Source organism: Eptesicus fuscus, chromosome 17 (genome assembly GCF_027574615.1).
Source record: "Eptesicus fuscus isolate TK198812 chromosome 17, DD_ASM_mEF_20220401, whole genome shotgun sequence".
NCBI classification, from domain to species: Eukaryota; Metazoa; Chordata; class Mammalia; order Chiroptera; family Vespertilionidae; genus Eptesicus; species Eptesicus fuscus.
Genome location: NC_072489.1, coordinates 41571367 through 41597580, shown reverse-complemented (window position 1 = coordinate 41597580; position 26214 = coordinate 41571367). Strand labels below are relative to the sequence as shown.

The 26214-nt window shown below is 39.0% G+C and overlaps 1 protein-coding gene and 1 pseudogene across 1 annotated transcript in view; both read left to right on the top strand.

Moving 5' to 3' along the window:
* The window catches only part of HPSE2 (heparanase 2 (inactive)), a 538739-nt gene that overhangs the window by 181094 nt on the left and 331431 nt on the right, over nucleotides 1-26214 (top strand). The gene's annotated exons all lie outside the window — the stretch shown is intronic.
* LOC129152012 (DNA-directed RNA polymerase III subunit RPC6-like) lies at nucleotides 19546-20603 on the top strand (annotated as a pseudogene).

Genomic DNA, 26214 nt, shown 5'->3' with positions numbered 1-26214 from the left:
ACCACCTCTGCCTCAGCCCCCGCCACCGTGGTTTTGTCCAGAAGATGTCCAGTCTAATTAGCATATTACCCTTTTATTAGTATAGATAATCAAGTTATTAGCTAGAAAAAGGGACAAAATGAAAGGAATGCCAAATAGCTCAATATAATTACACTTTCACTAAAATTGTGTGCTGTAGAGAAATTATGTTGTGTGGGTCCTGAGAATTCTTAAAGTGACTACCAGTATTCTTCTACAGGTGTGATGGAGGTGAATCAGTTTCCCAGTTCAACATTCACAGAGAATTTACCTTGTATAACAAAAAGGGGATCTACAAAAATGAGCAAGACTTCCAGGAGCTAACACTCCATTTAGGAAAATGAGAAATGCACATAGCTAAATGCAATTTAAAGAGGATAAATTCCTCTGTATTAGAGATACAAACAGAGCTGTGGGGCTACAAATGAGGGAGAGAGTAGCTCTTCCTTTGGATAGTAGAGGGGCACATTTTAAATATTCTCTTTTCAGATTGTAGAATAACTAGAATCTTCCAAATTTACTCACTTTCAGCCTACCTTCATAATTTCCCCCTTATCTGTATACCATTTTACACTTGATCCATCTTTTTAACTTTAATAATTCAAATAAATGAATTAAGAAAGTTAACTTTATCTTAGTACTATAAATGGAAAACCAGTTCACTTACCATAAAAAGACAGTAACTAAAAATAAAGACGGTATAAACAAAATAGTGTTATTAGATTCTATCTAGGTAGTGTTGCCTGTTCCTTGGCTCTGAGACTGAATCCTTGTTAAAAAAAAAAAAAAAGGCTTAGCAGGTGTTGGAGAGATGCTAATGACATATTAGCATGACACAGACTTACTTTTTAACAAATCAGAAATTCAGAAACAATTGAAAATGGAATAACTTTCTCTCTAAGTGATTCAGTGCTTTAGGATAACTTCTGTTATCACTCATGGTACTTCTTAGGAAGTATTTTGGTGAATCAGAAGTACAGATTTTAGGTTTGATGGACATGATCTCAGCAGAAGAGGGGCAGATTTCATGGAAGAACTGGTGTCTGAGGCTTTTGCTTAGCAGAATCTGAAGCAAGGATATTCCCATGGAAAGGCTGTTTATAGAAGCATACTGATTTCTATGGTAGAAAGAAGAGGAGGAGGAAGACTTACTCCTATTTTACAGGCATATTTTTCTGCCCCAGAACTCATTTTGGGTCTAGACATAAGGATGAGCCTAATACTAGGTTTCTTGTATATCTAATGCCTTCTTTATTTGCCTCTATCTTAGATGAAGACCTCCACCCCAGTCATCTGTGAGTCTGCTTTAGACTATAAATGCCTCTGCAGATGAGAATAATGGGTGCCTTTTCAAATGCAGATGACGTTTATATACTGAAAATGGACTTTGCTAGTGAGGTTTGCTGGAGTTTATCAGCTTCAGAAATACAATCTCTCAAATATAGATAATTGAACACATTAGTATCATTTCACAAAACATCTTGGGCTCCAACAGTTCTTTGATGCTTTGAAATCCAAGATAAATGCTGTCAGTCAAGACAGAAAGTGATTATTTCTTTATGGGCTAGACCTTTGAAGAGATATGGGTGTTGGACTTGGCAGCACATCAGCAGCCACTGCGACTTTTTTCCAGAGATAATTTTGACAAGAAACTGGAGAGAATCCCTCTCAGTTCTCTGGGGAATGTGAAAATACAAGATTTACAATATCTATCTTATTTGCCTCAGAAGAGCCCAACTTTAACCTTGCTAAGAATTATAATTTGTTGCAGAATGCAAAGTAATAATGAAACCACTCCCTTTGAAAGTATAAACTCACATCTCATGCTAATGTTCATAATAACATGATCAATATCCTAATCACCCTCCTCTTGGAAAAATAAATATATTGGATGCCTTGTTTTTAGTGCCTTCTCTGCTTACTATATTTCAGATACTCTTTTTTCACTTCACACACATTATCCCTAATCTTAACATTAACTTTGTAAAGTAGATATTTTCCCCACTTTCAGATGGAGAAATTGAGGTTCTTAGGGAACTAATCAAGGTCATATAGGTGGAAGTGATAGGAACTGGTATCTCCTAACTCTGCAAGTCTGTGTCTTTAAATTAGATTCTAAATTTGACATGATACTCCAGGTGAGGTGTGATAGGAATATAATCTAGTAGAAATAGTATAAACTTTTAATATTAATGAAGTTTAAGTTTGCATTTTCCTCTCTCCTCCTTCTTAACCCCTGTGGCATATGAGCACCACATAAGCTTAAGAAGCTGTTAGAGCACAGGGTTTAGAGTGAGACAGATCTGGTTTGAGTCCAGCTCCATCACTTACTAATTCTCAGATTTGGCAAGAGATTTAATCTCTCTAGTACTCAGTTTCTTTAACTATAAATCAGGCATAATAATAATGCCTGTTTCTTGAGGTTCTTATTATTAAATGGTATAAGGTAATTTGCACATTTCCTAGCATGTAATAAATGTTCAATAACCAATAGCATGATTAATAAACATTAACATTACTCATTTTTTTTAAATCAAAGTTTGACTTTTTTTTATTGCATTAGCTCCTCTTTTGTTTCATAGTTCTCTGTGTGACCTCTTCTTCCTTGCATATTTTTTACAACTCCATTATCTATTTGAGTAATCCTTCATTTTAACTTGTTCTGTACAATGCCCAGCAAGGCTCTACAAATGTGTTAAAAATATGTCATATGCAAATTTCTTAGTCTGGTTTAGCTATTGTATATGTATCTAAGTATATATGAATACATGTGTGTTGAGTATGTGAGTGGGTGACATATATAGAGACAATGAAAGACCTCTGAGACACTAGCCTTATAGGGCAATGTTTTGTTAGCAACCTTACTGATCTCCTTTTAGGAATCCAGATCAGTCTTTAAACAGCTAAACTTTCTGGAAGATCTGTGGCTCAGATTGTCAAAGCTTACCAAGAGCACATGCTGGAAGAAGAGGCAGCCCTTCCAGCTGTTCCCTTTCTTCTCTCTGCAGATGTGAACACTTCCCACAAACCCCTTTATGAAATCTGGGAGAAGCAGAAGGGAAACTGTTGAGCTGTTTATTTTATTGCAAACAAAGGTTAAGAGAGTCTTTTCTGAATATTTTTCTTGGAAGCCAAGAATGAAATCTTATATTACTTGACCAATATGTTTATTTTGAGGCAATTTAAGATTTAACTATCTTGAATTATATCTGTTCATGACATGCCTACATGATCTTCTTAAAGCTCAAGTACTCCAATGCAACAATTGTGAAAAGCTGCTAAGGAAGTGGGAGGGGGGGAAGAGGAGTGAGATGCAAGAGTCAGAAGTCATATTATTGATGGAGCATGTAGAATTAGAAAACCATATTCATGACAAGAGAACATTGATAAATCAAATGTTTGATGGTCTCAGGAAAGGTTGACCTGTTCATCATTATCACAATGAGGATGGTCCTTTCAAGAGGACTGAAAATGCTCCAATCTGAACTCACTACTGTGGCCAGTTACAAGGTCTAACATGCGAATCCAATCTCATGCTGTTACACTTTTTCTCATTCACTTTTTGCCAGTGCCCTAGCATTCTTTTTATTCCAAAGACACACAGAGTTCATTACCATTTCATCGAAATTTGCACTTGTCCTTTCCTCTGATTGAAATGTTCTATCTCCATATCTTTTCATAGTTGCTCCTCCTCAATGAGACTTCAGGCCAAATGTTAGCTACCCAGAGAGGGCTCCCCTGACCACCTTTGGCCAAAAAATGCTGTTTGTTTCCCAGTATCCCTTCTCCCTTTTATACCTTGTTAGGCACATTGGCACACAGCCAAGCAACTATATTACCCAAGCTCCCTTGCAGATGCATGTTGTCCTGTAACTAAGTTCTGGCCAATGAAATGTAAACCGAAGAGTAATGTGGTGCTTTGAGACAATTCCTAAGAGGAAGGAAATGGTTCTTTTTTCTCCCCTGTTCTGCCCTGTTCCCTGGAATACCAAGTAGTTACTGTGTCCTAGCAGCTATCTTGAATAATGGGAAAGGGGCATTCACTAGGTATGGTGGAGCAAAAATCTGGAAAGCCTGAGTCCCTGATGAATTTGTGACTCTCTAAAGCAGTCCTGGGTTGTCTACTTCCTGGCTTCTTTTAAATGAGAGAGAAATAAACTTTATCTCATTTAAGCCACCATTATTTCTTTCCCTTTCTTTCTTTCTTTCTTTCTTTCTTTCTTTCTTTCTTTCTTTCTTTCTTTCTTTCTTTCTTTCTTTCTTTCTTTCTTCCTTCCTTCCTTCCTTCCTTCCTTCCTTCCTTCCTTCCTTCCTTCCTTCCTTCCTTCCTTCCTTCCTTTCCTTCCTTCCTTCCTTCCTTCCTTCCTTCCTTCCTTCCTTCCTTCCTTCCTTCCTTCCTCCCTTCCTCCCTTCCTTTCCTTCCTTCCTTCCTTCCTTCCTTCCTTCCTTCCTTCCTTCCTTCCTTCCTTCCTTCCTTCCTTCTTTCTTTCTTTCTTTCTTTCTTTCTTTCTTTCTTTCTTTCCCCCGCTCTCTCTCTTTCTTTCTTTTTTTGTATATTCAGCCAAACCTATGCCAAATTAATTTAAAGTGTTCCTCTCTTGCCTGCACATACCATACTTTATGATACCATTATTCTCTGGTTTGTCTTCATGGCACTTTTAGCAATTAGAAATTCTCATTTTTTTTTTTTAATCGTTTGTCTCTCCCATCTAGAATGTAACATTGGTGGGAGAGGGACCTTATCTTCTTTGTTCAGTTTGGTGTCCTCAGAGCTAAAACAATGTCTAGTAGGTACTCAGTAAACCATTTGTTGAGTTAATGAAATCTGTAGGCTAAAATTCCTCCTACTCATATCAGCATTTTTCTTTGTGATTCTGTTTCTGTGGATGACCAGTCTCCTTGTGAACCATACCTTATTTCTTTGGATATAGTAATGTGTTTAAGTAGGTCTTTCTAGCTTTGGTCCATCGAGTATTTAATAGTTAATTTAACCTTCATTTCTAATTATGTTTTGGGAAGGGGGCATCTATTGTCATCTGTAGGTACTTAAAAAGATCAAATTTGAGTTATTGTTAGCTTCCCTACAATGTAAATTATACATTCATTTTAAAGAAGGTGGAAAATGCTAGGTTTATGTTGTACTCACCTCATAACTGTTGCCTCAAATAGAACAAAAGTTTTTTTATTTCATTTATGGAACAAGGTTGGTACTTTGTAGAGTTATGCTCCCAGGATCCCAGCAGCTACATGTTGCTGACTGCTATTTAGCTTGCTCTCTCTTTTGACTTCATGCATAAAAACCCAACATTAAATCTCCCTAAAAGTGAGTAAAAACCAACCACTGGTGGTATGAAAAAATGTTCAGAATACTTTGCAAGTAGTTGGAAACCAAGGGACACTTACTAACTTGGAAATATTTCTAATTTTTAAGGGAGAATAATGAATACCCAGGATGAAATGGTATTAGTATATATAGGGAATCTCTGAGAAGAGGTGATAACATATGATGCCCTGTGCTCACAGAGGTGAGAATGAGACCTCTGTACCCATCAGGGTGAAGGTAGATTTTGAAAGATAAAGAGGTTTCATGGCTTTGTTGCAGAGAAAGGGGTGGCAAGTAGGATTATGAGAGTAGAAGGAAATGTAGGGAGAGTGTAAGAAGATATTACTCCAAGTACAGAGCTGGAGAACAAAGCTTTCCCTCAAACATTACTCAGCATTCACACAGGGCTTGCATTTAGGGGTACTCAGTAAATGGTGAATTGGGTAGAAAAAGTGGAGCCTGTCTCTTCTGTGTGGGCACCATCAACACTTACCTCATCTTATGTTTCAAAATAAAGGAAGCAGCAGTTTATTTTATTATGTTCTTTCATATGAATCAATAAACTTCTTAAACCAAAGTTACAAAAGCTATAGGAAAAATATTAAATATTAAAATCAATCTGAAGATTTCCTTTCTATTACATAAAAGTGAAAGCTTAGGAAATAAAGAACCTTCAGAAATGTCAGAAAGTAATTTCAATGGATTTGTGATGGTAAAGCTTAAAAGTCATTGTATTCTCCCTAATATTGCTTGAATTGTCATATTTTTAGGATACCTTGGTATCTAGCTATCACTGGTGTTTAGTCAAGGTGATTTTTAGTAACATATGTGGTGTCACTAGGGCTCTCAATAGAATGGAAAAAGGAATGAAAATTATAGGTCTTCCTATTTTACTTCCTGTGGCCTTTTGTAAACTATTACTGCCCTTTCCCTCCAACTCTATGTTCTTTCTTACTAATAATAACTACTATTTGTTGAATGCTTAGTATAGATTTGATACCATACTCAGCACTTAGCTTATATTATCTTTTTAATCCTGGCAAAACCATGTGAATTTAGGAATTTTATTCCCAGTTTAGAGATGAAAAAGCTGAAGCTTAGAGAAATTAAGTAAGGTTTTTAATGTTGCATTGTGACCAATTGGCAGATCTGAGATGAGGACCCCAGTATATAGGACTCCAAAGCCTGTTTTCTTAACCAGTCATTCTATCATATGGCATGTTATACTGCCTCTTTGATGCCTGTTATTTTCCTGTTATGCTCCAGATAAGTGTGAGTCAGCTGTCTTACCCATCTGCCCCAATTCCTCAAGCTCCAAAATAGGCTATTCTTTCCACTACATCAGTGTGGAGGCTGTGGCCTTTTGCTCTTAAGCATGTGGGCCCACCAGCATCAAGCAGGGCTAGGTAGCTAATACAAGATACCACAGCACACAGACGTGGGTTTGGGGTAGAAGAGGCCAGACCCAGGTAGTGTGAACACAGTTTGGTGCAGTGAGATGTGAGTCTGCCCAGGTCCCTGTTGTGTTAGTCAGAAGCATGGAGAGGTAAGCAGGCATTGATAAGGCCAAAAGATCACAGTCATAGCAGCAGAATTGGATTAGACATGCCCATGTGGGATAAGGCCAAGACAGCAAGGTTCCAGTCATGTGGAAAGACTCAAGGGAGCACCAAATGAATTCTAACTCCCACTGTGATCTTCCAATTGAAGCCTTTTATTGGGCATCTCAAAGTTGCCAGGTCAACCCTGCTACCAGAAGGAAGTCCAGCTCTCTTGTTTAAGAAATATTACCCTTGTCCATCAGGAGCCTTTGGCACCTTTTTTCAGCTATACCAGTGCCTTGGACTTATTTGGGGCTCTGGCAGAAGTTGGGCGGGGCGGGGGGGGGGGGGCGCACAGAAAGGGTGGGTTAGGTGTCATTATTCTTTGTCAGAGCTTACTACCACTACTGCTTTGGACTGAATTGTGTTCCCTGCAAAGTCATATGTTGAAGCTCTAAATTCCAATGTAACTGTATTTGATAGGGCTTTTAAGAGGTAATTAGGGTTAAATGAAATCATAAGGGTGGGATCCTAATCCTATAGAATTGGTGGCCTTATAAGAAGAAGAAATGTCTCTCTTTTCTCTCCATGCACACATACCGAGTAAAAGCTATGTGAGGACACAAAGAGAAGGAGGCTATCTGCAAGCCAGCATGAGAGTTCTCACAAGAACCTGACCGTCCTGGCACTCTGATCTTGGACTCCAGCCTCCAGAACTGTGAGAAAATAAGTTTCTGTGTGTAAGCCACCTAGTCTTTGGTATTTTGTTAATCTGAGCTGATGAATACAACTACTTGATTGTCAAAGCCTTTGCCCTCAGTGGCTGGTCATTTTCTTTGGCAAGAGTGGCAGGAATTCTTTCAGTCCCTAAAAGGAAGGCAAACTGATCAAAGTATTTCACACCGAGTTGTGAATGAGTGACAAGTTTACCCTGAGGGCATAGGGATTTTCCAGTTTAAAGTGACATTTATTGGAGCCCATCTACCACTCTTCTCCATCCTCTATCCCCAGTCCTGGCCCATTTTCCCCAACTACACACACACACACACACACACACACACACACACACACACACACACATTTGAGCAAGGAATCCTTCCTTAATGGTCCTTGGCTTTCTTGACCTCCCTCTTCATATACATGGCGTTGTTGGGGTATGAGAAAAAGAAGTGACCTTCTTAGTACCTCACTTGTGAAAGGGAGCCCACCTCTGATAATAGATTATTATTTTCTGTGCATGACTTGTGAAAAATAGAATCCTGTAAAATAGAATCAGGAAGATCAATCATCCCTCTCTGTAACTAAGAACAGCAATTGAAGTCAGCAGTCATTTGGTGTAGGGTTAAGAATGGCTAAGGCTTTGGAATCAGCTACCTAGGCTTAAATCTTGACTCTACAGATTATAGCTATATGAATTTGAGCAAGTCACTTGATCTCCAAGCCTTCATTGTCTCATTTGTAAGGTGGGGTTTATGATGATAATTATTCAAAGGGATGTAGAGATTTAGTTGGATAATTTATGTTAAGCTTGTAGCAGAGAATCTGTTTATATACTGGTAAGTAGACAATAAATATAATTTACAATAATATAACTTACTAGGCACCTCCAGTAAAGGACACTATATTTGGAAATACACAGAGAAATAATGCTCTGTTTCTGCCCTTGGGGATCTTACAAGTATGAAAAACAGCATGCAGAATTCCTATGAGATTAAGAGACCCTCATAGACACCAAGTCTTTTAAAACATCTTCAAAATCCCTGTTTTCCAGTAAACCTACTGTCAGGTTTTCTGCACACTCAGTTTATCTGTCTTCTTAAGCTGTTTGAAGTCAGCTACATTTGGCTTTTTTGAATCTTTCCTCCTAGCCCTGTGCACAATGTGGCCAAATATTATACCTCATGTATTATTTTTTTTTGTCACTTCCCTGGTGCTTCTCCAAAGCAGACCCTTTCCTTGCATACAAAGGAGGGAGACTTTCTTGGAAGAACATCTAGTCCAAAGGCTCCACGTATCACATATGCTGACTTTGTCATTTCTTCACAAAGACAGTACGTTTTCTTGAAAAACAAACAAACAAACAAACAAAACAACTCTATAAGAATGATCAGCATATCTTTTAAAAAAATATATTTCTTTATTGATTTCAGAGAGGAAGGGAGCAGGAGAGAGATTCTAATATCAATGATGAGAGAGAATCATTGATTGGCTGCCTCCTGCATGCCCCCTACTGGGGTTCAAGTCCACAATCCAGGCGGGTGCCCTTAGCCGGAATCAAACCTGGGACCCTTCAGTCCGCAGGCTGACACTCTATACACTGAGCCAAGCCGGCTAGGGCTGATCAGCATATCTTAATGTTACCAATTAAGATGAAAATACTTTGCTTCTCTTCTTCAATAGAGCCAGGGCTGTGGTATTTCTGTAGTCAAACTATTGCTGTTCAGACAAGGTTATTGCAGTGTGCTTTGGTTTGAAAAAGAAAAGGAGTTAGTATTTGTCTCCTAATGCTTATAAAATGGCTGTCTCACCTTCTTCATTTTAAACCCTTCTTCCTTCTCTAGTTAAATTAGTAGAATGCAAAAGGGGCTAACTACCACTTCTTGTCACTTGTATAGACAGGCCTGGCTTAGCTTGCCTTCACATGAACTTTCCTTTATTACAGCCCTTATATAAGATGGCTCAGAAAGCTAGACAGAGGTCAGTGCATGTGTAAACAGTGATGTCAATAGTAGAACAAGTAAAGGGGGAAAAAGTGTTACCACTTCTCAGTGGGCTGAAAATCATAGTGGTCTTTGTGAAGAGGAAGCATATTGTCAGCTCATGACTAATCATTTGAATTGCTTATCCTCTTGAATGAGTTATTTGAGATGGGAATGTTGATTTGCTTATTGGGTTAGCAAATGTTAATATTGCACTAAAAAAGGTGCTGGTACATTCTGCTAGCAGATGTAAAACAATTATATTGTTTCTGTGATTGTGTTCCTAGAAAACCAATTTGAAGGAAGTTGGTATAGTCACAGTGACAGTCAGAAACACTTGGAAATATTGATAACACAGCAGGAAAATTATCATTGATTATGTAAAAAAGGACAGTATTATTTTATCTTTTTCATTCATTTTAACCATTCAAGAAATATTTACTGAGTTCCTCCTACTGTATTTCAGTGAATCTAAGACTTTGTCCATTATAAGATGCAGCATCATTTCAGCTACCACTCGAGTGGCAGGTAGCTTCTGAGATGATTCCCAATGATCCCCCACTTCTAATATTCATGCCCTTGGATAATTATTAAATGTGGGACGGGCCTAGTGACTTGTTTCTGAAGAATAGGGAATGAGAAGTCACTTTATGTCTAGGTTACAAAAGATCATGAATTTACTCTTGCTAAGACTCTCTCTGGCACTGTTCTTTGCTTTCTTATTATATATTTTATGCTTTGTGGAGAGACTCATGTAGGAGACCCTGAGGCAAAAGACCCAGTTAAGCTGCTTTAGGATATCTATATATGTAAAAGCCTAAGCGACCATTGCAACCTAGTGGACAACTGAAAAGGCTGTGTGGGGCAACAAGGCCGGGAGGGGGGTCAGTGAGGGGCGACCAAACGACCAAGCAGCAGGCTGCGTGGGGCGACCAGGCCCACAGGGGGGTCAGTGAGGGGTGACCAAACGACCAAGCAGCAGGCTGCGTGGGGCAACCAGGCCCGCTGGGGGGGGGGCAGTTGGGGGTGACCTGGCCGTTGGGGAGGGGGGGCAGTTAGGGGCGACAGGCCAGCAGGGTGGCAGTTAGGGGCAATCAGGCAGGCAGGCAGGTGAGCAGTTAGGAGCCAGTGGTCCTGGATGTAAAAGGGATGTCCAACTGCCTGTTTAGGCCCTAAATCTGAGGGGTCCTGGATTGGAGAGGGTGCAGGCTGGGCTGAGGGGACCTCCCCCTCCCCCGTGTATGAATTTCGTGCACTGGGCCTCTAGTAATATAGATAAAAAGTAAAAAGGAAAAACTAAGATGGGATTAGTTGTTACTAAAATTTTTCGGTTATTCGGTTTTCCTAACTTAATATTAGAAATACTTGGTCTTTTCTCAGTTCCAACTGGGCATAAATTCTGTGTGTGTACTATGTGTACCGGTTAATAATGGCAGATTTTGTAATCAAAGAAAACACGATAATTTCAAGAGAAACATCAAAAGTGCTTTATTCAAAGTAATGTCCATCGCTAGCTACACATTTCCCCCATCTTTCACGTAATTTGTGGATACTGTCCCAATAGAACTTTTTTTGTTTTGAGGCAAACCATTCAGAGACCCAATTTTCCACTTCTTCGTATGTTTTGAAGTGCTGCTCAGAAAGTGTGTGTGCCATCGATTGGAACAAGTGGTAATCTGAAGGAGAAAGGTCTGGTGAATACAGCGGGTGGGTTAATACTTCCCACGAAAGATCTTCTAATGTGTCTTTAACTGGTTTTGAAGTGTGTGATGGTGTGTTATCATGAAGCAAAATTACTTTGCCCTGTCTTCTGGCCCATTCTGGTTGTTTTACAATCAAAGCATGGTTCAAATTGATTATTTGTTGTTGGTAGCGACCAGGATTAATGGTTTCACCTGGTTTTAAAAGCTCATAATACACACACCTTCCTGATCCCACCAAACGCAGAGCAGTGTCTTCTTTCTGAAGCGATTTGGCCTTGCAGTCGATGTTGATGGTTCACCTGGATCAACCCATGATTTTGTGCGTTTGGGATTCTCAAAATAAATCCACTTTCATCGCCAGTCACAACTTGATGCAAAAAAGACTTTCTTTTGTGCCGTTGAAGCAACATTTTACTGATGACTTTTCGGTTTTCCATTTGTCTTTGTTCAGTTGATGTAGCACCCATTTTCCTTCCTTTAAAATCTTTCCCATTGCTTGTAAACGATCGGAAATTGTTTGCTGAGCAACGTTTAATCTTTCTGCAAGATGTTTTTGAATTTGACACACATCTTCATCAATAATGCTTGTAATTGTTGCTCTTCAAACTTTTTTCGGCTGACCTGGACGTTCTTTGTCTTTCACATCGAAATCATCACTTTTAAAGTGTTTAAACCAGTGTTCACAAGTATCTTGAGTTGGAGCATGTTCACCATAAGCTTCTTGAAGTATATGATAACTTTTTCTTCAAAATAATGAATTAAAACTTACCGCAAATGCTTTTTTTTGGCATGAAATTCAACATTTTTAAGCGTAAAAATATCTATGATAACACCTTTAGAAAATTTGACATATGAAGTCTTGAAGCTTGCTGTCAATACAACGAAATAGCATACATATCAAATCGCATATATATCAACGTATGTATAACTCCATCTATTGAAAAAAATCTACATTATTAACTGGTCCACCTAGTATGTATACAGTTTTCTTTAAAAACTTGTATTTTTCTCCATTTGACGTACTTATGCCTTTCTATTTTCTGTTTTCCCTTTTTGTACCTTTTTCCTTTGGCTGCCTTTTTTTCTTCCATGAATGCAACTTGTCTTTATAGAAAAAGTAGTGTTTCAAAGCCAAAGCTTACTAACTTTGTAATCTTACTTAATTTTTCTGAATTTTAGATTTCCTATGTGTAAAATGGGAATAATAATATCTGCTATATTAGGCATGACCTTTTTATTTGAAATGACAGAAACCCATCTAAGCATAATTTAGGCAAGCATGAAAAATAGAAAATTTTTGCATGAGATAACTCTAGAAAGGGGTGCAATTGAGGCTCAGGGATTACTGACGCCAATGTCATAAGAACTGTTTGTCCCTTTCTATCTCTGAGCTACTACTTTCTGGTCAGCTTCATTTTCTCAGTATGGTTTCTTTCATATGGTTATAAACTTGGTTACCAGATGCTCCTATTTCTTTCATCTCTGACACAGTTTAGCCACCAAAGAGGGACTGGATTTCTTTCCCAAGGTCTAATTTAATAAATGCCAAGGAAAGACTGATTGGCTCACTTTGGGTTTCATTGGTTGTGGGACAAGGCAGAGGCCTACTTTTGGCAATACTCAACAAAACTACCTGGTTAGAATGTGTGTGTGTTTGTGGGGGGCATCACACCTTTTTTGAAGAGTTATTATGAGAGTTAGTAATAAAATTCTTCTAACATACTTGGTTTATATTGCTATTTTTTTTTATGAATGTGAACTGTTACAATGTTTGGTAAACGTGAATGGTAAATGTAAGTAAAACAAGAGGTTAGTATTATCTAATTGTCTCTATTAAGGTACCATTAAATTTTATCTAAAAAGGGTTTGGACATTGACAACAATCAATATAAGATTAAAAAAAATTTTTGAGGAGGAAAACAAATTTCCCACAATCTCATTTACTGAGTGTATTTTTGCATATTCCCTGCCAAGCCTAAAACATCTACAGAGTTATCATTGTATTTACCTGTACTTTGTATCCTGCTTTTAATACTTATGTAATAAACATTTTCTGCCTTTCTAGGTAACAATCAGAATAACATAATGGCTATATATTATTCCATTATGTTGATGGATCGTAATTTATATTGTACTTCCCTCTTTATTGGTTGGATTTTACAGTTTAATATAAAATTATTTTTGGCTGTTATTGATAATGTTGTATTGTAGATTCTTAGTAGTATACTGGATTAAAGATAGGTTGTACTATTGATAATTTTGTATTGTAGATTCTTAGTAGTATACTGGATTAAAGATAGGGGGAAGGGAGGGGAAGGAGGAGGAAAGAGCCAATCAGTCTTTCCTTGGCATTTATTAAATTAGACCTTGGGAAAGAAATCCAGTCCCTCTTTGGTGGCTAAACTGTGTCAGAGATGAAAGAAATAGGAGCATCTGGTAACCAAGTTTATAACCATATGACATTGGCGTCAGTAAAGTTAAGTTGTATGAGTTCTCTGTAAATTTTGTTCACAAATAGGCAATTACTAGACTCAATAAATTACTAGTGTTCAATAAATACTTTTTAACATGGGAGTATTTGGCTGAGGGTAAAAGGAGAAGGGAAGTTTCAATTGCACTTGAAATTGTGATGAGGGTGAGATGTTGTATTGCAATGTGAGATGCTTTCAGTATCAAGAACTTTGACCTCTTTATCTGCCCAGCACTAGACCTTGGACAAACCCCTTTACTCTCCAGAGCCTCCGTTTCTAGAGGATTTCTAATGTTCCTTTCAAATAAAAATAGTATTTAATTATCTAACATTGACTGTGTACAGATACTAGTAGTCTGACCAGAGAAAGGATGTGAAAAATGCTTTCTAATACAGATTACAAAGCTGAACAAAGCAAATTATAGTAATTGTGACAACTCAACTATTTTGATGGCTACTATAAGCTAGTGTCTGTAAAAGGCAGTGCATCTTATGTTTTCTTTTCTTTTTTATTGTTCAAAGTATTACATATGTCTCCTTTTCCACAACTGACAACACACACACACTCCCACTCCTGAGGGTAGGCCCCCATTGCCTCAGTGTCTGTGTCAATTGGTTATGCTAATATGCATGCATATAAGTCCTTTGGTTGATCTTTAAACCCCCCTCCCCTGCCCCTTGTCTCTGGATCTATTTTTGCTCATCAGTTTATGTTCATCATTACATCCCACATATGAGTGAGATCATGTGATATTTTTCTTTCTTCAACTGGCTTATTTCGCTTAGCATAATGCTCTCCAGTTCCATCCATGCTGTTGCAAAGGGTAAAAGTTCCTTCTTTTTTATAGTGGCGTAGTATTCCATTGTGTAGATGTACCACTGTTTTCTAATCCACTCAGCTGCTGATGGGCACTTAGGCTGTTTCCAAATCTTAGCTATTGTAAATTGTGCTGCTATGAACATAGGGGTGCATATATCCTTTCTGATTGGTGTTTCTGGTTTCTTGGAATACATTCCTAGAAGTGGGATTACTGGATCAAATGGCAGTTCCATTTTTAAATTTTTGAGGAAACTCCATACTGTTTTCCACAGTGGCTGCACCAGTCTGCATTCCCACCAGCAGTGCACGAGGGTTCCTTGTTCTCCTCATCCTCGCCAACACTTGTCGTTTGTTGATTTGTTGATGGTAGCCATTCTTACAGGTGTGAGATGGTACCTCATTGCTGCTTTGATTTGCATCTCTTGGATGATTAGTGACTTTGAGCATGTTTTCATATGTCTCTCGGCCTTCTGTATGTCTTCTTTCGAAAAGTGTCTATTTAGGTCCTTTGCCCATTTTTTGATTGGATTGTTTATCTTCCTTTGGTTAAGTTGTATGAGTTCTCTGTAAATTTTGGACATTAAACCCTTATCTGAAATAGCATTGACAAATATGTCCTCCCATGCAGTGGGCTTTCTTGTTGTTTTGTTGATGGTTTCTTTTGCTGTGCAGAAGGTTTTTATTTCGATGTAGTCGCATTTGTTTATTTTCTCCTTAGTTTCCATTGCCCTTGGAGCTGTATCGGTAAAGATATTGCTATGACATATTTCCAATATTTTGTTGCCTATGGAGTCTTGTAGGATTTTTATGGTTTCCTGCCTTACATTTAAGTCCTTTGACTATTTTGAGTTTGTTTTTGTGTATGGTGTAAGTTGGTGATCTAGTTTCATTTTTTTGCATGTATCCTACCAAATTTCCCACCATTTATTGAAGAGACTGTCTTGACTCCATTGTATGCTCTCGCCTCCATTGTCAAATATTAATTGAGCAAAATGGTTTGGGTCTATTTCTGGGTTCTCTGTTCTATTTCATTGATCTATATGTCTGTTCTTGTGCCAGTACCAGGCAGTTTTGAGAACTGTGGCTTTAAAGAAAAAAAAAAAAGAAGAAGGAGGAGGAGGAGGAGGGAGAGGAAGAGGAGGAGGAGAAGGAGGGGGAAGGGAGGGAAAGGAGGAGGAAAGAGCCATGGCTTTGTAATATAGCTTGATATCTGGTATTGTGATCCCTCCAACTTTGTTCTTCTTTCACAGGTTTGCTGCGGCTATTCGGGGTCTTTTTAATTCCATATGAATTTTTGGAGAGTTTGTTTTAGATCTGTGAAATATGCCTTTGGTATCTTAATGGGTATTGCATTGAATCTATAGATTGCTTTGGGTAGTATAGACATTTTAATGATGTTGGTTCTACCAATCCATGAACACGGTATGTTTTTCCATTTGTTTATGTCTTCCTCTATCTCTTTTTTAAATGTCCTGTAGTTTTCCAAGTACAGGTCTTTTACTGCCTTAGTTAAGTTTATTCCTAGGTATATTAATTTTTTTGTGCAATGGTAAGTGGGATTGTATTTTCAGTTTCTTTTTCTGTCAGTTTATTATTGGTGTATTAAAAAAAACAGATTTCTGGATGTCAATTTTGTATTTTGCTACATTGCCAAACTCATTTATTAAATCTAATAGTTTTTTTTTATGGAGTTTTTGGGGGTTTTCTATGTACAGTATCATGTCATCTATGAATAAGGACAGTTTTACGTCTTCTTTTCCAATTTGGATGCCTTTTATTTCTTCTTTTTGTCTGATCACTATGGCTAGCGCTTCCAGTACTATATTGAACAGGAGTGGTGAAAGTGGGCATGCCTGCCTTGTTCCTGTTCTTAGGGGAAATGAATTTAGTTTTTGCCCATTGAGTATCATTGCCTGTAGGTTTGTCATATAAGACTTTTAATATGTTGATGTATGATCCCTCTATTCCCACTTTGCAGAGAGTTTTTATCAAGGAAGGGTGTTGGATTTTGTCAAATGCTTTTTCTGCATCAATTGATATGATTATGGGATTTTTGTCTCTCAATTTGTTTATGTGATGTATCACATTTATTAATTTGCAGATATTTTACCATCCTTGCATCCCCAGAATAAATCCCATTTGGTCATGGTTTATGATGTTTCTAAAGTAATGCTGGATCCGATTTGTTAGAATTTTGTTGAGGATTTTGGCATCTATATTCATCTAGAATATTGGCCTGTAGTTCTCTTTCTTTGTGGTGTCTTTATCTAGTTTTGGAATTAGGGTAATGCTGGCTTCACAGAAAGAGTTTGGAAGTGTGCCTTGCTCTTGAATTTTTTGGAAGAGTCTGAGGAGGATAGGTTTTAGTTCTTCTTTGAATGCTTGGTAGAATGCCCCTGTAAAGCCGTCCGGACCAGGGCTTTCGTTTGCTGGAAGATTTTTAATTACTGCTTCAATTTCTTCAGTAGTTATTGGCCTATTCAGGTTCTTTGATTCTTCCTGATTGAGTTTGGAAGCTTGTATTTTTCTAAGAATATGTCCATTTCATTTAGGTTGTCCAGTTTGTTGGAATAGAGTTGTTCATAGTATTTTTTCATAATCCTTTGTTTTTCTGTGGGATCGGTTGTTACTCCATCTCTTTTATTTCTGATTTTGTTTATTTGGGTCCGCTCTCTTTGATTCTTGGTGAGCCTGGCTAGAGGTTCATCAATCTTGTTTATCCTTTCAAAGAACCAGCTCTTGGTTTTATTGATCTTTTGTATTGTTTTTTTGGTCTCTATGTCATTTATTTCTGCTCTGATCTTTATTATTTCTTTCCATCTGCTTACTCTGGGCTTTTCTTGTTGTTTTCTTTCAAATTCTTTTTTTTCTTAATTTAATAAATCTTTATTGTTCAGATTATTACAATTGTTTCTCCTTTTCCTCCCCATAGCTCCCCTCCACCCGGTTCCCACCCCACCCTCTGCTCTTACCTCCCCCTCACTGTCCTCATCCATAGGTATACGATTTTTTTTTAAAATATATATTTTATTGATTTTTTACAGAGAGGAAGAGAGAGGGATAGAGAGTTAGAAACATCGATGAGAGAGAAACATCGATCAGCTGCCTCCTGCACATGCCCCACTGGGGATGTGCCCGCAACCAAGGTACATGCCCTTGACCGGAGTCGAACCCGGGACCTCCCAGTCCGCAGGCTGATGCTCTATCCACTGAGCCAAACCGGTTTCGGCACGAATTTTGTCCAGTCTCTTCCCCCACCCCCTATACCCGTTTCCCCCTGAGAATTATCAGTCCACTCCCTTTCTATGCCCCTGATTCTATTATATTCACCAGTTTATTCTGTTCCTCAGATTTTTAATTCACTTGATTTTTAGGTTCACTTGTTGATAGATATGTATTTGTTGTTCATAATTTTTATCTTTACTTTTTTCTTCTTCCTCTTCTAGTCTACTGTTGATGCTTTCTATTGTGTTCTTTATTGCAGCTATGTCATTCTTCATTTCTTCTTGGTTCTTCTTCATTTCCTTGTGGTTCTTACACATGTTGAATTTGTCTTCCTCCTTTTCAGTGTCCTTATGACCATTGCTCTGAATTCTTTCTCTGACAAATTGCTTGCCTTTGTTTACTTCCTTTTCCAGTGATTCCTCCTTTTCTTTCATATGGGGGCTGTTTCTTTTTCTCCTCATTTTTGCTCATCTATACTGCATTGACCAAAAGGCACAAAATACTACTCCACAAGACATGACACCGAGGGAACAAAAGACAAATGTATTCATGATACCAATAAACCCAAATAAAAGTGACCATCAGAGAAAAGAGACTTAGGGGAGAGAAGAGTACAAAAGTGATATTGAGAAAGGGGAAAAGGTAAGAGAGAAAAGGAAAAGAAGAAAAAAAGGAGGGGAAAGAAATATACATATATGGGGAGAAAACTCCACAAAACCAACAGCTAATCCAAAAAATGCAAACAACAACCACCCAGAAAAAAAGGAGGGGAGCTGAATCTAAAGAGGCAGAGCTTATTTCTAGGAGGTAAGGTAAAGGCATTGAATGAATGGGGGAATGGCCACGATTCAGTATAGAGGAGGTAGAAAGAGAATCCTATATAATAAAAGGCTAATATGCAAATTATCCCCTTAACCGGGAGTTCGACTCGGAGTTCGACCAGGGGGCAGGGCCAGTTGGAAACCTTCTGCATCCCCTCCCCCCTGCTGGCCCAGCCTGATGGGCCCTGATTGAGGTGGGCCAGCTGGACCACACCCGTACTCGAATTTGTGCACCAGGCCTGTAGTGAGTGTATAAGAATAAAAGTAAAAAACAAAATACTCAAAAAATAAATAATAATAATTAAAAAATAATTAAAATATATATTAAAATATATATATAAAAGAAAATTTATTTATATATATATATAAAATTTCCCCTTCTTTATCTATATATTCATCTATTTTTGGAAAAGGAGACTAGAGAGCAGATAGTCCTGAGTTTGGTCAGTGAAACTAATTAAGCTATTAGAAGAAGAAGAGAACAAGCGAGGAGAGGAAAAAACAAAAGCATAAAATAAAAAACAAAAACAAAAAAATACAAACTAACAAGCAAACAAACAACAACAATAAGAAAAAAATTTACCTAGCGACGAAAGAGAAAAGGGTGCATGAATTGAAGCAGGCGAGAGGAAATTAGATATATGAGTAAGCCAACAGAGACTATTAAAATAGTAATGCATCGATAAGGCAGATAAAGAATATAAATTTTTAACAAGGAGTAAAAAGAAAGGAGAGAGAAAACTAAAGCAGGAACAGGAGAAGAGAAACAGGATGAAAAAGGGAGAAGTGAGGAAGAAAGGGTTGGCATAAAGGAAAATATGAGATAGAGTAAAATAATGATAAAAAAGAATAAAAATAGGATGTAATACACTAATCCAAAAAAAAATTAAAAAAAAGAAAGGTTGCGGATAGGAACCGTGTCCTCATGGCTGATGTGAAGGTGAAGTTGCAGCCGCCCGACGTGGATCCAGTAGAAATAGAAAACAGGATTATAGAATTATGTCACCAGTTCCCTCATGGAATCACAGACCAAGTAATTCAAAATGAAATGCCTCATATAGAAGCTCAGCAGCGGACAGTGGCAATCAATAGACTATTGTCTATGGGTCAGTTGGATCTCTTAGGAGCAATACAAGCCTTCTGTTTAGAATAAAGGATTCTCAGAATCCTGGTAAAATGAAAGGACCAGATAACCAAACAAACGAACAAACAATCTGAATTTGTAGAAGTGCTTAACCAACAGTGTTTTAAGTTCCTACAGACCAAGGTAGAAACAGCCCGAGAAAGCAAACAGAATCCAATGATACAAAGAAATAGTTCATTTGCTTCATCACACGAAGTGTGGAAATACACTGAGTGGCCAGATTATTATGATCTCTGAACGCATAATAATCTGGCCACTTAGTGTGTGTGTGTTCATAATATTAATTCGCCAATAAGTGTGTGTGTGTGTGTGTGTGTGTGTGTGTGTGTGTGTGTGTATTAGAGGCCCAGTGCATGAATTCGTGCATGGGTGGGGTCCGGCCAGCCTGGCCAGTGGGAGGGGACATGGGCAGTTGCCGGCCTGCCTGCTGGTCGAACTCCTGGTCGAGGGGACAATTTGCATATTAGCCTTTTATTATATAGGATATACACTGAGTGGCCAGATTATTATGCGTTCAGAGATCATAATAATCTGGCCACTCAGTGTATATCTGTGAATTGGGGATCAGTAAGGTAGAGTTGTCCATGGAGGACATTGAAACCATTTTGAATACACTCATATATGATGGGAAAGTGGAGATGACTATCATCGCAGCAAAGGAAGGCACAGTTGGCAGTGTAGATGGACACATGAAACTGTACAGAGCAGTCAATCCAATCATCCCACATATGGGCTTGGTCTGGGCCCCCTATGGACTCTGCTCGGTTTTTGATTGCCCTGAAGGTGGTGAGATTTCACCATCTAACTGTATTTACATGACAGAATAGCTTGAATTTTAACAGAGAACTAGGAACTTTATGACATCTTTCAAATGAAGTTGCTTTGGGAGCAAATAATTTAACTCATGATGTAACATCAAATTCCCTTGAAAGCAAACTTCACAATAATGGATACAGACTTACTGCTATGAAAATATATTTTTTATTTATTTTAATTTTTTAATTACTTGATTGATTAAGGTATCACATATTTGTCTTCATCCCCCCCATTCCCATCCCAAACCCCTCCCCATGCATGCCCCCACACCCCTGTTGTCCGTGATCACTGGTTAGGCTCATATGCAAGCACACAAGTCCTTTGGTTGATCTATCTCCCTTATCCCCACCCTCCCCTACCTTCCCTCTTAGGTCTGACAGTCTGATAGATGCTGTTCTTGTTCATCCGTCTATGTTGTTCATCATTTCCCTTAGATGAGTGAGCTCATGTGATACTAGAAATACACTTATAAGAACTGAAAATGAGACAAGCAATAATGGCTATGCTGAGAGGCAAATGAATCAGTCTATAGCAGTGATGGGCAACCTTTTGAGCTTGGTGTGTCAAACTTCGCCAAAAAACTGAGCATAACTCGGGTAGTGTGTCACTTTGAGGAAAAAACATTATTTCGCAAATGTTTCATCCTCAGGAGCAGCAAATGTTTCATCCTCGGCATGCGGCCGCCTTAGCAGCCGCGTGTCATCAGAAATGGCTACGCATGTCATAGGTTCGCCATCACTGGTCTATAGTGAGTTTCTTTCTGGGCCAACAGTTCTTTTGAGTCCCAATTTCTATGTCAAACAGTTCCTTATGTGTACATGTCAGCAATGATATTTCAGTTCTGGATGGTGGAAAATATATTTTTTAAATCTATGAAGACTAAATTTGTATTGGTAGAGTAGCCACCAGAATATGAAGCAGCTAAGTGAAATCCATTCTTTGACTGTCCAAGAAAAAAGAAGCCAACAAATGCATACTTACCAAAAAATAATGGCTAGAGCCTAAAAATCTTGTTTTGAAGATATTTATCAAAGTCTTCATTGGAAATTGTTTATATCTGGTTCAGTATCACCATTTCTGTTTTCTCAATGGTTCCACTGAGAAGAAATTAAAACAAGAAAGGCAGGAATAGCAGAGCTGTCTGTGCAAACTTGGGGCGTGAATGGAGGAGATAGTTGGAACATCCTTTTCCACATTCTGTTCCTTTTTATGTCAGAAATATTCTTTTGGAGGATTATGCCACCACCGCATTTACCTCAAACCTATATGATGACTGTTGTCAAGGATGTTTTCAGTTCACAAATATTAATTATTATTCTCATCCAAAAGGATTTTTTTCTCTAGACCTTCTTTGTTAAAGTCTTACAAATTCACTCTGTGGCTCAATTGTATTATTCAGTAGAATTTTTCCTAAGTTCTTATTATTTAACATTAAAACAAAATAATCCGTTGCAAAAAAAAAATGAAAGGTTAAAAAACAAATAAGTGAAAATAATAAAATGAAAGAGAAAAAAAGAAAAAAAATTTAGTTTCCTAAGTAAAAAATAAAAAAGTGAAGTAGTGAAGTTTGTTCGCTTCAGCTTGGTTTTAATGTCCCATGGGGGCTGGTTTAAGACCCCTCTCTACTGTTCTGCCTGCCACATCTCAGTTTCCTGTTAGGTAGTCAGCACCATTTTGAAGTACCCAGTGATCCACCGCTCCTCTGTGTCAGATGCCACAACCTTAGTTTCAGGCAGGTGGGATCAATCTGCCCACTTTGTTTTTTCTGCCTGCTTTCAGTCATATTTACACAAGCGTCTATTTCTGACACGGCCTCTAGGTGGCGGTGTTTCTGTATTAGTTTCCAGGATCCAGTGGCCCCTCAACCCAGTCCCCAAGGGCTCCCTGAGGGTATTTAGAATCTTTGTTTCCCTGCTGAGCTCAAGGCTGGGTGTGGCTGCACTGTTAAGGAGGGGTCTGGTCTTCAGGAGAAAAATGTCTGTTCAGGGTTGGAGGAATCGGACTGTCACAGAGCTGTCTTCCTGATAGTCTCTTCCTATTTTGCTTCCCAGCTTCCACAAAACCACCTTCCCCTGCATTGCAGCCTTGGTGAGTGTTTGTAATTGAAAGATCCTACGCACTGGGTTTAGCAAATAAAAGCAAGGAAATTATAAAGACAGAGCAACTGCGCCGATGCGCGTCTCCCCCACTGGCACTTTGTGGTCCACGAAGAACTTCAGGCTGCCTTTCTGGGCATAGCCTCCCACGGCTGTGGGCTTAGATCTAGAGTCCCCGCTGCCAGCAGCCCTGTGGACCCCTTTCCACAGTCCAGGGCTACAGGGATGTGGATTTGATGAAATGCAGTCTCCCTCTGAGACTCTAGTCCCGGCTGTGCATGTTTCTCCAGCCCAGATCCCCAAACCTCTCTCCAGGCAACCTCTGACCTTTCCATTCAGTCTCGCCAGCTGTGTTTAATTCGCCAATTCCGATGGATGTTATTCGATTCACCTGTTTCTTCTATCTGCTCTGAGGAGGCACAGGAACCATCTGTCTATTCGGCCACCATTTTTGTCTCCTCCTGGACAAACTTTTTAGGAGCCTGCAGCCGGGGAGGCTGGAGTATTGGTGTTCGTGGGTTCACAGCTGAGGTAGCTGGTCCATGGCCGATGTGGCTGTGGGGTCCCAGGTGGTGTTTGAGGTCTCCCGGGGTGGAGGTGAGGCTGGGCTCCCAGTCACAGCTGCTCTCCCCTTCAAGATGGTGCTGTCTCTGCAGCAGAGCCGGCTGCCCCAAGAGAGATTTAAGTGGTAGTAGAAGCTGCCCGGCTAGGGGAGCCTGGTTCGCCAGTCCCGGACAGTCCTGTGGAATATAACTGTCCCTCACTCATACATACACACACGCCCCACACATCCACGCATTCCCCTTTCACTCTTTCACTCACATTCTTTGCCTCCCTGCTGTCCTGTCAGCCGCCATCTTGGATCCTTCTAAAAGCTGAATTCTTTTCTTGTTTTATTGACAGTTTTATGTCTAAGAGATAAAGCAAGAGGTCAATGAGAGGATCTTTCTGTCATCTACAAATGTGATAACTAGAGAAAGCTATCAGAGGATCAAATGTGAACAAAAGGTTATTTTTTTTAAGGGAAAAAGAGTGAATTTTTGAAACAAAGTCATTTATATGTTTTAATAATGTAAAAGCAACGTAGATAATTATAAAGCTTGTGCTTTGTGAACATTTAGGAGACATAGTGGTGGTCAGTAAGAACCAATTATGTTCACTAAGAAACACTACCAAAGTAAACTTGCTTCTTTTTGGGGTGTGTTTAGTGGCTTGATGTATGGAGAATTCCTTATACAAAGGGTGTATTGATTTCAGCAAATCAATTTACAAAGGCTTCAGTGTCATACAGTCTTGTAGCTAAAATGATGAATGTGTATCTAAGTAAATTTGCAGTTGATTGAGCAACCATTGTGGTGTGACAGCAATTATGCAATCTTAAAGCTCCATTAAAAGATGTGTAATGTTTATTAAAAGGGAAATAATGATCTCCATAGTTATTAAAATGAATAGAACTCAGGAAAGTCCTTGGCTTACCAGATGCCCTTTCTTCCAAAGCCAGTACTGTGGAGAAGATAAAAGAATAGATGCTCAAGCTTAAAAGTCCCAGGGATGAAGAAATTTGAAGCTAAGGATCTCAGAAATAGATAAAAGAAAGAGGAACCTTTCTACTTAAGCCAAAAAACAGATGTTGGGTTAGTGTCAGATCAGGTAGAATGAGTGTCATTGGTTTCCTGAGGAATGGTATTCTGTCTCATTGACCTTTTAAGTACATTTTCACTCCTAAAGCCTAGTACATTATGTCTGGAACAGAGGAAATACTCAGTAAACAATTATTGAGTAAATGATACATGCCAAAGCATGAACGGGGTTGCCTTCCAACCTAAGAAGATGCCCTGCCAACACCTCTGTCCCTCAAGACCACTGAAACAGTATAAATTATAATTTGCCCAAGGCAGTGCTACTGCCTCTAGCATTGTGCAAAGAGAATACTCTAATGGCAGAATTTATAGACATCTTATCCAACTCCTTTTTAGATAAGGAAACTGAATCCCCAGAGAGATCAAGAAGCTAGTCCAGGATCCCATAGCTAATGAGAAGCACAGTAGATTTATGAAATGCTAGCCTCTTGGACCCTAGTCCAGCAAAGTTTTTCCTGCTGCCTTCCTGTTCTGCTTTTCTCTGCCTCAGCTGCTTAAAAAAAAAAGTCCTTTTTCCCTCTATTGTTGACAGTATTACAGATGTCCCTCATCCCCCTCCTCCTTGCCCTTCTCTACTCAGCTCCTGCCCCACCCCAAGCCTTCAACACACTATTGTCTGTGTCCATGGGCTATGCATATAAGGTCTTTGGTAAAACTCTTCTCCCCTCCCCCACCTCAACCCCAGACCTGTCAGTTTGTCCCATGCATCCATGTCTGTGGACCTATTTTGTTCACCAGTTAATTTTGTTCAGTATATTTCCACCTGAGTATTTGATGTAAATGGACTTCTGTCAGTTTCATTCTCTACCTCTACCCTTTGCCTTTTGAACTGATTTACATTCTTGTTCTTGTAACTATTTGGCTTCTCAGTAGAGGCCAGCTAGCTGAGAGGCCTTCCATGCAACCCTTCACTGCTCCCAGTCTTAAATTTTAATCTTTAACACTATCCCACTTTTAAATTTGCTCTTAGAAAGCCAAAAGTAATGGTTTTATTAGTTATCTACTGATATGTAACAGTCTACCTACCCCAAACATAAGTTCCTAAAGCTACAAACATTTATCATCTGAGTTCCTCTGGGGAAGGTAACTGGGAACTGTTTAGATGGGTAGTTCTGGTTTAAGGTTCCTTTATGAGGTTTCTGTCAAGAAGTGGCTGGGACTGCAGGCTCATCTGAAGGCTCAGCATGGGGAGGGTCCATTTACAAACTCATTCATATGGGGTTGACAGGCCTCCCGTTCATCACTGGCTATTGGTCAGAGGCTTCAGTTCTTCATCACATGGATCTTTCCATAGGTTGCCTGAGTGTCTCACAACATGGGAGCTGTTTTCACTCAAAGCTAATGAGTGCAGAGAGAAGAGAGAGAGAAAAAGAGAAATGGAGAGGAAGAAAAACCCATTGTCTTTTATAACCCAATTTTATAAGTGACATATCATTTACCACATGTTATTTGTCACACAGACCTTCCTGGTATAGCAAGATAGGGGATTACACAAGAGTGAGAATCCTAGGAGGTGGGGATCACTGGGGTCCATCTTGGATGCTGGCTACCATAAGGATACAGGAACGCTTTTTAGTGAAGAGGTCCAGAAAAAAAATTGATTTTAAAATTGTTTTAATGGGGTCTACATTCATGCAGTCCAAAAATCAAAATACAATCATGCACTGCATAATCATATTTTGGTCAACGTTGGACTGCAAATGTGACAGTGGTCCCATCTATATATATAAAAGCCTAAGCGACCAGCCGACTGGCCAACCGGCCGGTAGCTATGATGGCACTGATCACCAGGGGGCAGACGCTCAATGCAGGAGCTGCTCCCTGGTGGTCAGTGTGCTCCCACAGTGGGAGTGCTGCTCAGCTGGCATACGGGCACCAGATGCCAGGCTCATGGCTGG